Source organism: Diabrotica undecimpunctata, chromosome 7, assembly GCF_040954645.1.
Source record: "Diabrotica undecimpunctata isolate CICGRU chromosome 7, icDiaUnde3, whole genome shotgun sequence".
NCBI lineage: Eukaryota > Metazoa > Arthropoda > Insecta > Coleoptera > Chrysomelidae > Diabrotica > Diabrotica undecimpunctata.
Window position 1 is genome coordinate 149477642 of NC_092809.1, and position 20444 is coordinate 149498085.

Below are 20444 nucleotides of genomic sequence, written 5' to 3' on the forward strand. Positions count from 1 at the left end.
TTTTAATATACAGACAAGGATGGTTATGATAGAAACACAGTAATACAAAATTTTGTTACTCCTAGTTGTGGAATACGGGCAAGAATACATTCACTTATAGGCTAGTCCTTACAGTAGGGATCTTGGTTTATACAGAAAAACTACAAGTCGGTGTGGGGTATTATTGCACTTGTGTTGTATTAGTGGTGTGTTGACTAAAACGTACAGGGTATGATACTGATAGAAAAGGAATCCAGGCATCAAATATCCGAAAATCTTTTTGGCCATAGAAATCTAAAGATCTCCATTGTAATAAAAAATATACTAAAATGATAGCGAAAATGTTCGGGAAGTTAACTAAGCCTCCGTTCTGGGTGACGACTATTTTAGGGGAACGACACTACATTTATAAAAATTAGAATATGGTCTTGAAATCTTATAAGTATAACAGGTAACTTGGACAACGTAATGACAGGGGAGACCGTTTTGTAGAATTCTGCGTAGAGAACAATCTATGTGTGACAAATACATTCTCTAACTACCCAAGCGTCATTTATATACTTGGTCACCCGCAGATACTAAAGAGAAGATCATAAGAAATCAGATCGATTATATACAATTACCGAAAGGTACCGAAATAACTAAAACTTTACCTAGAGCCGATATCCACTCAGTTCATAACTTATTAATCAGTGGCCTAAAACTCAAACTTAAAAAAGTAAAACGTAAACAACCGACTAAACGAATAAACACTGACTGTATTCGAAATAATAATCATGAAATTACATACGAGATAGAAAAGAAATTCGAAAAAACGGAAAAAACACATAACGCCGAAGGCCACTGGAATCATATCAAACCATTATGCAAGAAACAACTAAAAAGTATAAAACAAGCGCAAACAACAATGAATGACTGATGAAATATTGGGACTAATGGAAAGCAGACGAAAACAGAAAAATAAAAACACTGAAGAATACAATAAAATCGATCAAGAAATCAGAAGAAAAATCCAGGATGCAAAAGAAAAATGATACAGTAACAAATGTCTTGAACTAGAAGAACTGCAGAAAACGAAGTATGTACAAAAAAGTGAAAGAAATAACTGGAACATATAGATCAACTGCAAGTGGTTTACTTGATAAACAAGGAAATATTATAGTCAATGAACAAGACAGATTAGAGAGGTGAAAACAATATATTGAAGAGCTGTTTGATGACAATAGAACAGAAATTCAAATAAAAGATATATTGACTGGTCGAAACATAATACTCGATGAAATCGAAATAGCTATAAAGCTATCAAAGAATAGGAAGGCAACCGGTCCAGATGAAATTTAAAGCGAAATAATCAAACTACTCGACGATAAGGGTAAACATCCTCTTCTAAACTTCCTCTTTTATCTTTAATAAAATATAGGAAACAGGACATATACCAACAGACTGACTACTGTCAACATTTGTAATGATACCGAAAAAAATAAATGCCAAGAGCAGAAATGTAGTTGAAACATCAAAAACCCTAGTGAGGCGATATAACTGAATGGTCGAAAAAGAAAATATAAAGGTGACCCAGATGAGTGAAAAAGAGTAAAAAACCAAAAACTAAGAATGAAAGGAGAGGTGTATTTAGGGTTTTCTTGTGATAAAAAAAATCGGTTGCCTGTAAAGTCGGTTTTACGGGCGAAGATTTTACGTGACAACGTCTTTTTCTCGGTAGAATATTTATTGATATGAATATTATTAAATTGCACAATAGGAACAAGGAATTGAATGAAAATAAGAATTGCACAAATTTTAACTATAGAAATATATTTTGTTTACTAAAACATTGTACATGTAAACTTAAACTTAACTAATTTCTATTTGAGTGATTTTGTTGAGGATAGGACGATGATAGGAGAAATATGAAATGAAAGGAAGTGTTTCTGCTGTAATGTGTCTTGAACGGCAGAGACACAAGCACGGAAGCACGCACCGATTCAACGCGCCTAATTCTCTAGTGCTGCGCGCGCAGCGGACCGATCATGTTTGAGTGGGAGAGAGACGCAAGTCATTCGCCGGTCCGGCGGGCCTCTCTCTCGTTCGGTGACTCACTGTAACAGACGTGAGCGGGCGTTACACTTTTTCATGAATGACTCCGAGCCACAACCTAATTTAAGACGTTGTCACGTCAAAATAAGATCTTTAAACAAAATGTTCCCCGTCCAGCTCGAGTTAAAGGAGAAAGATGTGCCTCAAAAATGTGCTTAAAATCCAAGAAGAGGTTTTGTAATACTTTTAATGAAGACATTAGAGACAAAATATTTACCGGGTTTTGGAAGAATATGACGTGGGACCAAAGGAAAGTGTTTGTGTCAAGACATGTAAGTCTCCAACTACCTTCAAGAACGACGACAGAGGCAGAAGAAAGCAAACACGGAAACACAATAATCTATAGGTTACATAATGGTAATAGTTTAGTGCAAGTTTGTAGAAATATGTTTTTAATACCACTGGTTTAGGACGTTTTACAGTAGAGAGTTGGTTGAAAAATAGTGTAGTCGGAACTACTGAATCACAATCTCAAAGGAATATAAACAGAAAACACAAAAACTACAAAGTAAATGCTTTTGAAGAGAGTAACAGAAACTTAAAAATATTTTTCGAGAGTTTACCAAAACAATCTTCACACTATGTTAGAAAAAATACAAAAAACTAGATTTGGAACAAAAATTTACAACGATAAAACAGTTGCATAATCTTTATGTTACGGTTTGCAAACAAAAACATTTACAATTCGTGGGCATCAAAAAATTTAAACAAGTGTTTACGGATATGACTCTTTCCTTATTTTTCCTCAAAAAAGATCGTTGCGACTTATGCATTGAACACGAAAAAAATAATATCGACGAAGCGGTATAAACTAGGAGCCAAAAAAATACGAAGATTACCGTACTATAAGCCTTATGAGTCATTTTCTAAAATTGTTCCTAAAGATAATTCATAGGAGAATCTACAAGCTCTGTGAAAGTCAAATTTCCCCCAACCAGTTCGAGATCACAAATGCTGTTGGTACTAGAGAGGCTTTGTTCTCAGTACAAGTCTTATTCCAGAGATGCAGAGACGTCAACTGCGACGTATACGCATGTCTGGTTGATTACGAGAAAGCGCTTGATTGAGTACAGCACGCCAAGATAATGCAAATACTAAAAGAAACAGGAATTAACAACCAAGATCTAACAATAATTAGAAGTCTCGACTGGAATCAGACAGCAAATCTCAGAGTTGAAGGTGAACACACAGACTATGTGAAAATCATGTGTGGAGTGAGGCAAGCCTGTATTTTGTCTCCTCTAATCTTTAATCTGTACTTTGAAAAAATATTTATCGAAGCTTTGCACGAAACTGAAAAAGGTATTCTACTAAATGGTTACCAGCTGAACAACATCAGATATGCAGATGACACCATAATATTTGCGGACAACTTAGAAGACCTACAAGTTCTTATGAACAAAATCACGTATTACAGTCAACAATATGGACTCAAAATAAACGTTAAGAAGACAAAGCTTATGATAATTAGCAAGAAAAGAATTACAAAAGGTCAACTATACGTCAACCAATCCCCTGTAGAAAGAGTGACGCACTACAACTACATCGGTACCATAATAAATGAAGAATGGACCAACAACCAGGAGATTAGAGCACGCATCGGAAAAGATAGATCCACCTTCAATCGGATGGGCTCTTTCATCAAGAGTCACAATCCCTCTTTTGGTATAAAAGTAAGAATTCTACGGTGCTACGTCTTCTCTGTCCTTTTTTATGGTGTTGAATCGTGGATCTTGAACGAAGATATGTGCAGAAAACTGAAAGCATTTGAGATACGAATATATCGGAGAATGCTTAAGATCCCGTGGACTGCCCGAGTCAAAATGAGGAGGTCCTCATATTATGCGGAATGAATTCGGATATGCTCTCCTTTAAGCAATCCTGCAGGGAAAATATTTGGAAAACGAGGAAGAAGAAGAACATCTTGGATGTTGGAGGAACCTCAGAATCTGGTTCAATACAATATCTGTGCAGCTTTTCCGCGCTGCTGCAGATAAGATAAAGATTGCCATGATGATCGCCAACATTCGTAACGGATAGGCACGTCAAGAAGAAGAAGGTATGAAATAAACGTATGAAGAGAAACACAGTGCTCGAAATGAACAACGTGAAGATAAGTCTAAAGCTCATAAGAAAGAATGTATTATGCTCTGTATGGCCTTGCAAGCTATAAAAGTAGCACTTTCACTAAATGCCACTAAAATATACTTCAAAACAAAGTTGGGATGCCACAACTTTACCATATATAACACTACAACTCATCAAGCTACTTGTTACTGGTTTACAGAAGTAGAGTGCGGTTTGGAGGCTTCCACTTTTATTTCTTGTTTAATGGATTATTTAGAGAGGCACTGCTTGAGAGAAAATCTACCTATCGTAATTTACTCAGACGGTTGCACATTTCAAAACCGAAACAATGTTATGGCGAACGCACGTCTTACTTTTACCGTTAAGTATAGAGTCTCAGTTACGCAAAAATATCTTACCAAAGGTCACACACAAATGGAATGTGACTCTGTACATAGCTGTATTGAAAGAAAACTAAAACATAGGGTTATTGAGTTACCAAATTATTATGTTAAAGCGTCCAAAGAGGCTAGAATAAAATCTGATCCATATGAAGTTATTGAACCAAATTACGATTTTTTTAAAGATTATGCCAGATCAGAACTGCAGCAGTACTCCACAATCAAACCTGGTAGAAATAATTTTGTTGTAGACATTAAAGATTTATGGTATAATCCCGAAGGACTAATTCAATCTAAACTAAATTTTAACGAAGAATTTCAGCATCTTCCTGTTAGACCCAAAAACATTGAAACCAATATAGATTACAAAAAGCTATACAACAATCGTTTGGCAATCACTCAAAAAAAATGGCGTCACTTACAAGATTTGAAGAGTGTCATATCAAAAGAATGTCGCATGTTTTACGATCTTCTCCCATATACAAAGGAAAATTCTTAAAAAGGCCAAAAGGAAGAAATACAAACCCCACATCGAACTTCTAAAAAAACAGTTCAAGATAGAAATAGTACCTAAACGCTATTTTAATTTTATTTTTGTAACTAGATAGTTAAGTTTGACAAATCATTCAATAAACATTTTTTTGTAAACACCATTTAACAGGTAATAGTAAAAAATATAAGTATCATGCAGTATCTGCAAACCCTAACAAAATCTGTGACAAAACCTGCTATCTGACATTATTTTTAATATTTTTAAAAAATTAAACTAAAAATATGTAGAATACCTGTATAATAATAAAATCTTTAACTGTATTAATTATACGGTCAGGTGAAAACGATTTTAAAATTGGTAACGTTAAAAAAAAGTAAAAAACTTCATGCAAAAACTAAGTTTTCGCATATGGCAGGTATTATCAGATCGCCGACGATATGGTAAAAATGTACTAATTTCCTATTTATATTGTTTTAATTATTTGATCAAAATATTACGAACCGAACCTCGTATATAATGATGGCTCTTAGATAGGGCAATAAGTTTCCAAACCAAATACTTCTTGGAATTCCAGTGATTCTTCGGTTGTAATAAATCAGACCAAATCTAAAATTGCTTGTTAATCTAGGGGGATTTTTGCGAAGGAGTCATTGAATTTTCAACGCAGATGAGAAACATATTACGCAATATTAAGATTTTTTAGAATCAAACTTGTTTTTATTTTATAAATAAAAAATATAAAGTTAAATTAGGAATAAAAGTTGAATGAATCAAAACATAATGTGCTGTTTAACTTAGAATAATATTTAAAAACAGGCATAACTTTTTTTAATTATCTAATTATAAACAAATTTTTGCGAAATAAAATAAATGTTTAGAATAATGTTGTACTTATTTACATATTATATTCTAAAAAACCGCAATCACATAATAAATCAGCTGATATTATTAGTTCTCTTTAATGTTTTTTTTAACTAAGCTATCATATTTTACAAAATTTATTTATAATACAGTAGTGATAGTAAATAAATAAATAAATAAATAATAAATATAGTCTTCTGCAGGTCATCATGCAGGGTAGAGTCGATGGCAAAAAGGGAATAGGTAGAAAGAGGAAGTCATGGCTGCGAAATATTCGAGACTGGACAAACATGACTGTAGACGAATTATTCCACGTTGCAAAAGACAGAGAATCTTTTAAAAATGTGGTCGCCAACCTCCGTTAATGGGGACGGCATAGGAAGAAGAAGAAGCGATAGTTAGAGTGCCCGTATTTAAAAAAGTTTATGATACTCTCTCCAAACTTTGGGTATCGCTTCGTTAAGCCAAGTTTTATACGATTTTCCTCTGCGACTTTTTTTGATTCTTGTGAGTTTTCCTACAATTTTCTGATTTTTGAAGTTATGCTTCTATACGCGCGCTCCACGTTGGAAATTTGTATGGGAGTGAATCTGTGAAATCATTATATATGTAAGATATGAGCACGAGAGAGACAGAAGATATATTTTCTCTCTCTTCCTCTCTCGAATATAAAAATGTTCCTTTTGTATAATATATTTAATATTATATAAAATATTTATTAATATTATTATTTATGTGATATGTTTTGTATTATTTATTAAATGTTCATAATTATATTAGTCTTTTGTATTTCAAAATAATAATCTCAATAAATCACTGTATGACCCAGAACTGTCACGCGGGAGAATTTTGAAATACGTTTGTGTCATGTCCTCGGTAGTATAGTAGTCAGTATCCCCGCCTGTCACGCGGGAGACCGGGGTTCGATTCCCAGTCGGGGAAAACTTTTTTATTAATATTACATGTTAAATTAAACACATGCGTAAGTAGAAAAGTTATGTGTATTATTGTCATTTTTAAATACTTATGAATATTGCATTTTAATTTGTATTATATTATTATATTGAATTATGTTGCACTGTATTCTAGTGTATTTTTTTATGTATATTATTGTCATTTTTAAATACTTATGAATATTGCATTTTAATTTGTATTGTATTATTATATTAAATTATGTTGCAGTGTATTGTATTGTATTTTTATATTAATAACAAAATAAACAATGAATTTTACTGCAGAGTATGTGTAAAAGATTTTTGCATTCAACTCCTTTCATACATATATGAAAATAAAAATATACATTTTCATCAAAATATTGATTTAATCCTTCATTTACTATACTCCTATTACAGGTCAAATGTTTAATTGTTAGTAAGTTGTTATTAATTCTGTTTCTCTTTCTGCTATGTCTTACCTATAGCATTACATATGTAATGATTGTGCAGATTGACTCCCAAATAAATTTGTAACGGCGAATGCGTGTATAGAAGTGTAACTTCTACCGGCATCGGCAGTCCCACTGGACTGCCACACCCGTTTGTTTTTTTTTAATTTTTCCATTTACGACATACGAAAATTTATAATTCGAACTGTTTTTTCAGGATATTTGCACTAACAGTTGCAAAAACCACTTTACATATTTTCTGGCGGAACTTGTTTTTGACTGTCCTGTCTGATGAGTGAAATGTTTCGGGAAAATTAGAGGAAAGCGCCCAAGAACCAAAAAAGTCGCAGAGGGAAACCGTGTCAGACTCGGTCTAATGATGCAATATTCAAAGTTTGGAGAGACTATCTATCAGAAATTTTTTTGCCGACGGGCGCTCTAAGTGTGAAGAAAGGCTGTATATTTATATGAAGTAAGTGTGACTTGACGAGGCGAATTTCTAATAGCTAAATATTAAGTTCTTCTCGGTCTGCAATAAAAAAATTAAATAATTCGCCCTATATTTCATTATATTAAATACTGAGAAATAACATATTGAGATGTTCCATATTCTCATATCAACACTAATCAAAATCGATCAACTTTAGCAATGGGTCGTAATTTAATCCTAATTTTACATGAACATTATTAGCGCTTCCTACACCTCTCTTTCGTCACGTAAACTATGACTATCGCATTTCTTATCGAGTAGTCACCACAAGACCTCTGGAGTTACTTTATCGTATGCTTTCTCAAGCTCAGTGAATATTAATGTTTCCGTATTTCTGTTTTCCATTACCTACCTTGTAAAGAATATATTTTGCCTACCACACGGGGCATTAATACAAGTGGTAGAAAATTGGGGGAAGAAACTACTGGGGGTGGAGAAGGGCAAGCAAAATAATCGAGACATATGCGAACGGCACTCAGGGGGTTGCTGGAGAGCTGAGGTCGTGGATAAGTAAAAAAATATCAAGGGGTTTGGATTGGGGCAAGTACAAAAATATGAAACAAACGGTCATGAATCTCTTGGGACAAAATAAAAAGAAACAGGAAACACCTCTAGTAATTTATAAAGAGCGCCTAATTCAAGGTGCCTAATTATAACTATTACAACAACTAGTTGTAACTTGAGATATAATTATTAAACATAAAAAACATATCTTTTCCAAATGGAAACTCGAAAAAAAAAGGTTAGTTAAAAAAAAGAATAAACAAAATGTTAAGAAACAAAATTTAACATTTATTTTTGTGTCACCACAAACAATTACAAAATTAAGACAATACAAAAATATAATAACAGTAGCTGCAAAATACAAAAATACAAAAAAAACTTACATGTGTCATCTGTTTACAATTTCCAGGAGTTGGAGATACTACAAAAACTTACAAAATTTACATGTAAGTTAACCGTTCTTTTAAAGAAAACAAAACAAATCAATATCAAAAATAATAAAGCTACTAGCTGTCATATGTTAACATCAAATAAAAAAAATTAAAATGACAGCTAAGTTAAACCAAAAAATTTACAACTTATTAATTATTACAAATAATTTTTTGTTATCAAAGCAATTATTACTTTTTTTTTAAAATGTCTGCTTTACTTTAAATTTACACAAAAAAAATGTTACCTGGATTTCACAATAACACAAAAACAAGTTCCTGAGGTTGGGAACTGGAGTTGAATTCTGGACACGAACACACGAACAAAAGTGACTGGATCTCACACTGCAAATTGGATCGACCATTAGAGGCCGAAGCCGGCACTGAGCACAAAACTTATGACTCTGCCTCTTAAACAACCGGAACAGGTAGAATTAGACGATTAACTGCTACTACAATTGATTTCAATAACGTAAGACGAAGATTTCCCTGAAAAGGGACAAAACAGAAAACTACAAATTCGACGTGAATTTGGACATGACGCTGGAGATCACCGCTCTTCACCGCGGCTCCAACGAAAGTGACGAAATTATCTTAAAAAATTTATCGCATAAGTTGGAATAAACAAAACGCTTTGGGTTGAAGACACATAAACAAGACACAACGGAAATTAAGACGTAAATTCTTAATTTGAAAACGCAATATCGGGCGGTTTGAACAAAGAAATATCGAAAAAATTTGCGCCTGTGACATAAACAAACAATAAAATGATTTATTATCGACGGCGGCGACCTAAAAAGAACGAAAGATTATTTGGGCTTTAAATTGAAGGATACGAACTAAGAAACATTAAAAAAATCCTTGGTTATTATAATGCATATAAAAGGGGATTTCAATTAACACATATACGAGAGGATTCCAATAAATTTCAAATGCTACAACCTTATTGATCGTAACTACAAAATTGGCAAAATTGAATTTTGCTCGATTTCGATATTTAAGTATGCCTAAGGTTTTAAAACTTTAATGCCATAGAAACGGAACAGCTACTGTTAATATTTAAGAAGATAGTATGTATGTATAAAGTGCAAAATTGTTTTGTCCCATAGTAAAGCAAGAGCGCTTACGTTATTTGGGTTCAAATTAAATATTGTAAAGTAGTAAAGTAAACCGGCGATACGTTCTTTTGGCACTAACCGTCCCTTATAAATGTTTACTTGGCGAAGCAATTCTAACCTATAAATTTTTCATTTTTGTACTTATAAATTGTGTGTTGTTGGAAATATTGTTTTTAACAATGTACCCTTAATTATTTAGTATTTAGTTCACGAAAATCGTAAGTATAATTCATAATATACCTTATTTTAATTATAGTCCGTTTAACAAGTCTCCAGAATTTTATATTTTTCCTAATTTTAATAGATTTCCTTTTTGTAACATTTTAAGACAAAAGTAATGCATCAAGTAGGTTGTGCCGATAATAGGTTATGGACAAAATCGCATGACAACAGCATCTGTCAAATATTGTTGTTTGTAAACAGACTTAAGATTTGTGAAATAATGTCGCAAGTAGAAAGAAGAAAAGTGGTGGAATATTTGCATAGAAAGGGTGTCTGAAACGTTAAAAAATTAGTGAAATTGACTGAACTCGGAAAAAGTGCAGTGTATGAGATAATAAAGAGGATAAAAAATGGCATATATATGAGACATAGACCAGTTTCAGGTAGACCGCGTAAGATTCGCGGAAACAATTGCGCCCAATCAGTTTGGATTTGTGAACGCGGTTGGTACGGGGAAAGCTTTATTTAGCGTGCAGACATTGTTTCAAAAATGTATAGATCTCAGCTGTAGTGTTTTTGCATGCGTGATTGACCACAAATAGGCTTTCGATAGAGTCAGGCATGAAAAAAATGATGAAAGTGCTGAAGAGGACAGGGATTGATGGAAAAGACGGAATAGCTAACCTATATTGAAATCAATCAGCGCTACTCCGAATAGATGGAGAATATACAGATCAGGTCAAAATCTTAGGGGAGTGAGACAGGGGTGCATAATTTCACCACTAATATTTAATCTGTACTTATATACTGCGCATTTTTGAAGAGGCTTTAAAAGATATTAATGAAGGCATCTCAATAAATGGAGTCAAGCTTAATAACCTGCGGTGTGCAGATGATACAATAGTGTTTTTAAATACCATAGAAACTAGAATTAAATACCAATACAGCAAAACTTAATGGACAAAACACAAACAAGTAGAAAATATGGACTGGATATAAACACCAGCAAAACTAAGCTAATGATCATCAGCAAGGAAAACATAACGTGTCTCACAATACAACTAATTGGGAACTATAAGTAATGAGTAATGGGACAATACCCAAGAGATTAAATGTCGCATCGTAAAGGTAAAAAATGCATTCTTGACTATGAGCTCTGTGTTCAAGAGCCACGATCTCACCCTAGAAACAAAAATAAGGCTCTTTAAATGTTACGTGTACTCAGTGCTTCTGTAAGGAGTAGAAACGTGGACATTAGAGGCGGAAACTCTATCAAAACTTTAGGCTTTTTAGCTATGGTCATACAGAAGGATCCTGAAGATACCATGGATAGACAAAATCACCAATGAAGAACTACTACAGAGCATAAACACAACTGCGGATTTGGTCAACATCGTGAAAAGCCGTAAGCTGCAGTACTTGGGACATATAATGATAAATCAAGGCAGATACGAGCTACTTCAATGCATTGTGCAAAATAAAATTGAAGGAAAAGGGGCCCCAGGACGAAGAAGACTATCCTGGCTTGCGAACCTGAGAGCTAGTATGGTATAGAAAGACCTCAACACAGATATCCCGCATAGCAACTAACAAAGTCATCATAGCCAACATTCGGAACGGACAGGCACCCTAAGAAGAAGCACCATTGCCTTACAATTGAGTTAAAACAACGATTCGGGCGTTTAAAGTGAAATTTTAATCAACTTACATGGAAAAATGTGTCGTGGTGGGTACGCGGGTAACCGGGTATGCACACAAGGGTTAAAGAACATGACATGACACAGCCAAGGTTTTAAAATATGCGGCGATATTTTCCGTCTATTTGCTTTTTCTTGACGTTTATTCAACAATTTAAGTTATGCCGATTTTTCTCAAAAGCCTTCTGGTAGTCAATCAAGCAAAGATTTAATTTTTACTGGTGATCAAGGTATTTTGAAATGATGTTTGAGTCACGCGGCTCTTTTGTTTCCAAGGCATGTCTAAATCCGAACTGAGAGTCACGTATGTGTAGTTTATTTGTATGCAGGATTATTTTTCCAGTATTTTTAAGTACTGTTCTTTTAGTTTTATTTGCCTCTTCAATAAAGCAAAATTTAAAAAACAAGCATATACGAGGCATGTTTTTTAAGTAAGTACCGTTTTGCGATTCCGCCGCCGCAGCGCTACGGTCGGCGTTCCGCGCATGAGCGCTGGTTACCTACATCTCTTGTCTACGCACTGACGCCACTACAGTCTGATTCTTCATTGTATACTTGTTTACTCCAGTGTTTAAGATACCTCCAACAATCGTGAGTCACGTTGATTGTGAAATACGGGCTGTTATTCGATTTCTTAGTGCTAAAGGCGTAAAACCGATCGATATTCATCATGAGATCGTTGAAGTTTATGGACAAAACATTATGAGTGATGGAATGGTAAGGAAATGGGTAAGAGCATTTAAAGATGGCCGCACAAATGTGCATGATGAAGAACGGAGTGGGCGTCCTTCGGTCGTTAATGAAAATTTGGTGCAGAAAGTGGACGAAAAGGTGAGAGAAAACAGACGCTTTACAATTTCATCATTGTCCGACTGCTTTCCTCAGTATTCTCGTAGTGTTTTGTATCGCATTGTTACTGAGAACTTGAATTACCGGAAATTGTGTTCACGTTGGGTTCCAAAAATGTTGACGGATTTGCACAAAACCCAACGTTTAGGCAGTGCATTGACTTTCCTTGAGCGTTTCCACAGTGAAGGTGAAGATTTTTTAGACCAAATTGTTACTGGTGACGAAACGTGGGTGGCCTAGGTCACACCAGAATCGAAACAACAATCCATGGAATGGCGACATTCATAATCACCCAAAGGAGTGAAGTTTAAGCAAACAATTTCTGCCCGGAAAATCATGTGCACAGTTTTTTGGGACAGAAAAAGAGTATTGCTTGTGGAGTTTCTGCCTCGTAATGAGACAATCAATGAAGCGTCTTATTGTGAGACATTAAAAAATCTGCGTCGTGCAATCCTGAACAAAAGACGTGGCAAGTTGAGCAAGGGTATCGTTTTGCTGCATGACAATGCCCGTCCACATGTGGCTAATCAGACCAAAGATCTCATCAAATCATTTAAATGGAAAACTCTAGATCATCCTCCATACAGCCCTGATCTGGCGCCCAGCGACTACCATTTGTTCCAGCACTTGAAGAAACACCTGGGCGGTCAGCGTCTTCAAGACGATAACGAAGTCAAAATATTTGTGATGCAGTGGTTAACAAGTCAGGCGGCAGAATTTTATCAGGAGGGTATTCAAAAACTGGTGCCACGTTATACAAGTGCCTCAATATTCACGGAAATTACTTAGAAAAGTAGATTAAGGTACAGGCTTTCATGTAAAAATAAAATTATTGCCATATCTTTGCACGTCTTTTTTTAATTCTAAAACGGTACTTATTTAAAAAACACGCCTCGTATTTGAGTCAGTAGAAGTAATATTATTCGTGGGGTTTTCAGACCAAATCGTTTTGGATTACATAGCTAAATTAAAATATTTACTGGTGATCTACTCGTTATTTTTTAGATGAACACTGTGTTAATACATAAAAAATCTTAAAAATTATATTTTTTAATAATCTTATTAGCAATTTCACTGGTAATTATACCATGAAAAAGTAGTAGTTTAATTTACTGATTTATTGTGATTTGTTTAAAATGTCATCGTAAATTTCTTTGACTGCTGAATAGTATATAACTTTTTTATTTTCCATTTTAAAGTATATTGCATAGCTAAGGTAATAAGGTAATAAACAAACTATTACACAATAGTGAAAAATCAGCCGCGGTTTGAACAATGTGTACAATAAATAACCAGTTTTCGCTCGTAGGAAGCTGCCAAGATTAGGCCGCACGCTTGACAGCAAAATTCCCATGCTTTGAGTACAGATAAGAATTCATAGCATAGTTTCTAAAGTTATTATGACATATATTGTAGTACTGATTTATAATAATATGTGATTCATATTGGGCCAAGTGACCCCCCAAAAAATGTACCTTGGGCTTGTAATCTATTAGTACAATCAAGTTAATCTACACCGTTTTAAAATTCTCCTGTATATGTATACACTTTTGCTAATCGAATTATTGCTGTATAAAACCGATTATTTACTTGAGAATATAAAAATTTATATAAAAATAATGAGTAATGCAGTTATTACTAATAAGGTAATTTTTTATACAAATTACACCAACAGAAAAAATTAAATCTTAAATAATTAAATTATTAATAACATTAATCCAACAAATTATCGGCAGTAATTACTAATTGAATAAAATGCATGTAAATATATAAAAATAAATTGCGATTTTTTAATTAAAATACTTTCTTTAAGCTTACCGACAAGTATAGTACACTTAAATAGGTTTTTAGCACGGGTAAGCCATAGAGTAAACAATAGATTGTCAGATCAAAAACTTCTTAAAAGAGACTCCAAAAATGTACAGGGTGCGTCATTAGTGCGAGGAAGTACAATTATTACTCATTTGTCATATGATGTACAAAAAGTATTTAGGTAAAAGTTGGAGCATAGGTAGTACCATAATTGCAAATATTTTCAAATATAAACAAACTTTTCCTTTTTTTTTGATAAAACACCTGAATATTTTTACATTTTTGAACTGTTCTCGTTTCTGCAATATAAGGTTTTGCAATGTTATACGAGGTAAGTTAAAAGATAATTACTTTTTTTTTTATTAATTTAGTAGCAATATTGATTGTAGTGACTGTAGCAACACCCTATAGAAATGTGCTGATTTGACATTAAAAATCTGTTTTTGTTTAAACGATTTTTAATATAGTCTACTCTTGTCTAAAATTATATATATATACAATAGCACTAAAGGCCTTAGAGGCCCATGGCTTAAAAAGTTTGTTCTTTCTTCATTTTTGCTTTTCTTTATGTACTGAGATCTTCTCTGGCTCGATATGTGATTTTTCTCCATTCCTTCTTGTTATTCATTTTTCTTTTCTGGCCTTGTAGTCCAATTTCTTCCATATCTTTTTCTACCTCCTGATTCCATCTATTTTTCGGTCTTCCTTTTCTCTTTTTTAAGACAATAAAATGTCCTAAAATGTCATAAAATGTCTAAAATTAAAGACAATAAATTTAATTTTGGCATACATGATTGGTCCAAGTCCTAAGTCGTTGGTCCTGTTCCCTAAAATGAAACACCCTGTATTTTAGTGTAGACATAATATTATGTTATTTTATTATACTTTATTGTTTATTAAGCATTCTTTATACAGTTAGTTAAGTTTTAAATTAGATATACACCTTATAAATGGCAACACTGCGCGCCGTCGACTTTCCACGAGCCTCCGTTGCCACGTCGCTAATAATTTTTCATTATCCTCTAGTTGTTTAAAGCAATAATAGCATAGATTTTTAATTTATTTTTGTAAACAACATGTCTGCTAATACGCCCGCAGAAAAGATTTAAATAATAAAATGGTTTTATGATGGTAATTCTGTAAATTTGTGAGGTTGTGAATAGCCGATCCGAAGATCCCTTTTAGGGTGAAATACGTATAAGCGGATACACAAACGCACTGTACGTGAAATCAAATCTTAACTGTCTTTTCTTTTTATTTCGATTTACTGTTATGAGTAAGAGAAACCAATGCGCTAAGGATTTTTGCTTGGTTGAGGAAATATGTTGTGTAATGCAATTTTAGATATCCCATGTCTCTAATAACATCTTTATCAACGTCTGTTTTGCCTTGCAATTTTTAAAATGCACAGATTAAAGCAGAAATCTGAACTTGGTTTCGAAAATTAGTTTACGGATGCATTATTAGTTATGTAAAAAGGGTTTCTTTTTGTTGCAGATAGTCTGAAGATGGTAAGAAATAGGAAGGAAGAAAATCAAAAGGAAATTTTGATGCCAAATCTATGAAAGAATGTGTAGCGGCCATCCAAGATGGCGAATCGTTAAGAAATGCTGCTAAACATGATATGAAATTAAGAAACAATACTAGAAAGGTTTTTACTGACAAACAGGAAGACGACCTTGGGGCATATTTAATTAAGTGTTCAAAAACGTTTTATGGTCTTAACAATCTAGAAACTCGAAAACTAGCACATGAGATGGCCAAAATGAACAATATTGACTGTCCTAAAAACTGGTAAGCTCCAAAAATGGTAGAAAAGGACTGGCTATACGGTTCTATGAAACGCCAATCAAGATTATCTCTCCGTGCTGCTGAAACATGCAGTATTGCACGTGCAATTTCCTTTAACAAACATAAGGTGAATTATTTTTTTAATAATTATGAAAAATTAATCCAAAGATACTAGAACTCTGTGATTCATCCAGGATTCGGAATATGGATGAATCAAAAACTGAAACTAACCAAGAACCTTCTCGTGTGATTTCACAAAAAGGCCAAAAACAAGTAGCAGCTGCTGTAAGTGGTGAGAGAGGAACTCTGGTTACTACAGTTTTGTTTATAAATGCAGCTGGAAATTCAATACCTCCTGCTCTAGTATTTCTGAGAGTGCACTTCAAGAGCCATGATAAATGGAGCACCAAACGGTACCTTGGGTTTGGCTCATCAGTCAGGTTGGATGACCACTTCCAATTTCGTTCATGTCATGCAGCACTTTATAAAATGTTCAGGTTCCTCTGAAAAGAAAAGAATGCTTCTAATTTGCGACAATCATGGATGCCATTTGTTAATTTAGGCAATAGAACTAGCAAGAGCTAATGCACATTCTAACATTTCCACCTCATTATACCCACATGATGCAACCACTGGATGTGGGATTGATGAAACCTTTAAAAACATGTTATAATGCTGCAATTGATTCATAGTTGAAGTCTAACCCAGGCCAACGTTTTGGAATCTATCAGGTTACCGCATGTGTTGGAATAGCACATGGCCGTGCCATGTTACCACAGAGCATTATAAATTCTTTCAAAAAAACAGGAATATTTTCAGTTGACAAGCACATTTTCACCGACGATATGTTTGCTCCCAGTTTGGTCAGTGAGTGACCTAATCCTCCAGACGAAACTGATAAACCTCTAACATGCCAACTAGCTGCCAGACTACCAACTTTAGAATCTGAAAAACCACCCTCATCTCCCTAAATTTCAAGCGAAAACTTTCAGCAACCAGTAGACACTTTATCAACATCAAGCTGCCAAAACTATACGCCTATGCCCTCTCAGCAGCCTGGCTATTATTTAAGTCCTGAGGAGATACGAGGATATCCAAAATCGAAACTCAATACTAGCTCCAAGAAGCTCTTTTTGAAAATGAGAAGAATGAGAAGACAATTGATGATAAAAATGGCAAAAACTCTGATGATAAAGTATTAGAAGAACCACAGCAAAATTTTGACAGGAGTGAATTGAAAATTGAAGATTACCCCATCTTACCAGATATCTCTGGTGCTTCTTTATTAGAAATTCCCTTTTGCCAACTCCTTCTGAGCAGGGTACAAAGCGATAGAAATCATTATTGTCTTTTTCAGTTTCATTGGAAAACTTCAATATGCATAAGGAGTTTGATTAAGTATCATAATATAGTTTTAAATATTGTAGTAAATAATTTATAAAACATTTATATGAGGTTGCCATTTTTTAAATTGTGCCTGAAGCTGTCCCAAAAAATGGTTTTGATTTTTTTACAAACATAGGGCTTAATATTAAAAGCCTATATACAGTGAAAGGTATGTGAACAATGTATTTTATGAATATTTTTTTTCTTTATTTGGTGAGGTATTTAGAGTGATATGACAGTTCAAATTTTTATGTCTGAAGGAGCTCCACTCTCCCATAGATTTGACCGTAAAAAATTGAATAAAAAATAATTTCGAAAAATATACGTAATAATTTAGACTGATCCTTAATTTGTTAATGTTGGCTTAGATATTAAAATACCCAAGTAGTTTGGATTGCTGGTGTGTAGGACAATAATAAAAACAGACATTAGCTAAAGCTTTGACAATCATAGACTATGAAGATAATAGGCATTCGCATCAAAATCGTTACACAAAATCTAAATTTAATGCCAGTACCAAATTACTATAAAGTGACCTTTAATATGCAATATTAAATGTAAAATAATGCATTTAATTAACAGAAATAACAAGAAAATCATTGAATTAATAAACGTTCAAAATGACCTCTCTCGACGTCAATACATACTTGCAAGCGATTTTCAAAAGAATGAGTCAAACTAACTATAACATTTTTGTACGAAGACATGTATTCGACAGTTACTTGATGAAACTTTATTATATTTAAGAAATAAACAGTAAAAACTTCATATACGCTGTAGTGAAAATACGTTTTAATAAATTTTCCGGAAATGTCAAAAACAAAATTTTTTAGTATTTTATTCTTACATAATACATTTCTTTTTTTTTTATTTAAACAAATATACCCGCATCAACCACCAAGGGTTATTAGCGGGGGGACATGCACAAACAGTAAGATACCGTAAACAGGGGTAACTTTGCCCCTGCCAGGGTAACTTTGCTCCATTACTAAAAAAAGTTTCATTTTAATTTACCTATAAATTAAAAACCGTCTTCACAAAACGCGCGTCGCCGTTTTACTGGTTGCCTATTGACAAAGTCTCCCCATGTGCAGCATCGACTTGCTCTTCCATTTACATGCCTACAGCGAGTCGAGAAGGTGGTGGTGTAAAAACTTCGGTAATAACTACGTATAAAATTTGGTGTGTGTAGAAAGTTGTGCTATTATCTCACAAGTATTTGTGTATGCGTTAAGTGTATACTGTTTATCAACTTTTTTACTAAATTGTGACTTATAAATGAACAAATGATAAACTTTTCTTTTTCTAACCTAATTTTACAAATTATCAGGTGACTCGGGGTAACTTTGCTCCAAAAAAGTGGCGCAAAATTACCCCGAAATATATATTATGTTTAATATATATTTTTGTTACAGATATGCCTAGAACACCTAAAACAGTACTAGGATCACGGCGCTATGCTGACTATAGACAAGAATCCCTACAAGAGTGTTTAAATGAAATAAGAAGAGGTGAAATCTCACACAGAAGAGCAGAAGAAAAATATAAGATTCCAAGAAGGACCATTTTAAATAAACTGAAAGGGAAACATTCCAAAACGTCAGGGAGGCAAAACGTATTTACTCCCGGCGAAGAAAACCAATTTGTCAATTGCCTGATTTATATGGGAGAGTATGGGTTCCCTACTAACGCAAGGGAACTGAAAAACATTATCAAAAATTATTTAAACTGTTGTGGAAGAGATGTCAAATTTTTCAAGGATAACTTCCCTGGAGAGGATTTGATCAAAAAAATTATGGTGAGACATCCTGAAATTTCCCTACGTTTTGCAGAAAATATTAAACGTGTACGAGCAGGAGTTGATGAAAACATATTGAGAAGCTTTTTCGAAAATCTGGCAGTCGAGTTAGGCGGCGTTGCTCCAACAAATATATGGAATTGTGATGAAACTAATCTCACTGTTGATCCCGGCAAAAAGAAAGTCATTGTCAAGAGAGGTTGCAAGTATCCAGAATTAATTAGAAACGCTTCAAAGACCTCTGTGTCCATTATGTTCTGTGGAAACGGCAAAGGTGAACTTTTACCATCCTATGTTAATTACCGGGCTGCTAAAATGTGGACTACTTGGGCTGAGAATGGGCCAAAAGGATGCCGTTACAACGCTAGCAGTTCCGGATGGTTGGATGCAAATATTTTTGCAGATTGGCTTGAATTTCAGTTGGTACCTATGTTTAGGAAGCTGAATTGTAAAAACGTATAACTATACGACAACCTCTCTTCACATATTACAGTACATGCACTTCAACTCTGTCGTGAAAACGACAATCATTTAATTTGTCTTCCTCCAAACAGTACACATTTGACGCAACCTCTAGACGTGGCTTTCTTTCGGCCCCTAAAAATAGCCTGACGAAAAATTTTGTCACTTTTGAAAAGTACTGAAGATGGCATCCGCAACACTAATATACAGAAGCAACACTTTCCTCCATTTTTGTCAAAGGTGATGGACTTGCTTGGTCCACAAATCAAATCTAATTTAGAGGAAGGGTTTCGAAAATGCGGAATATTTCCCCTGAATGTTGATGAAGTACTAAGCCGAATATGCTGCCTTCTTTTTTAGTTTTTTTTGCACAAATAATATTTTTGGAGCAAGGTTAATACAAGCAACCCATTAGCTTTGCTCCAACTATATGTTACTATACAAAATTTCATGCTTTTATGAGGTGGAGCAAAGTTACCCCACACTATAGGTAACTTTGCTCCACTTTTTATTAAAAAAAAAATATGTAATTAATTATTTTTAGAATAAAAAATACCATACAATAATTACATTGTATACCTTCTTCATCAGTTATTAAAAAAAACATAATACTAGTAGAAAGTTTATACACTTTTCCTCGCAATTCCTTTAATAACTCCTAAAAGTGG

At 33.9% G+C, this 20444-nt stretch overlaps 1 protein-coding gene across 1 annotated transcript in view; it reads right to left on the reverse strand.

Moving 5' to 3' along the window:
• The window catches only part of LOC140446673 (uncharacterized), a 110091-nt gene that overhangs the window by 50496 nt on the left and 39151 nt on the right, over positions 1-20444 (reverse strand). The gene's annotated exons all lie outside the window — the stretch shown is intronic.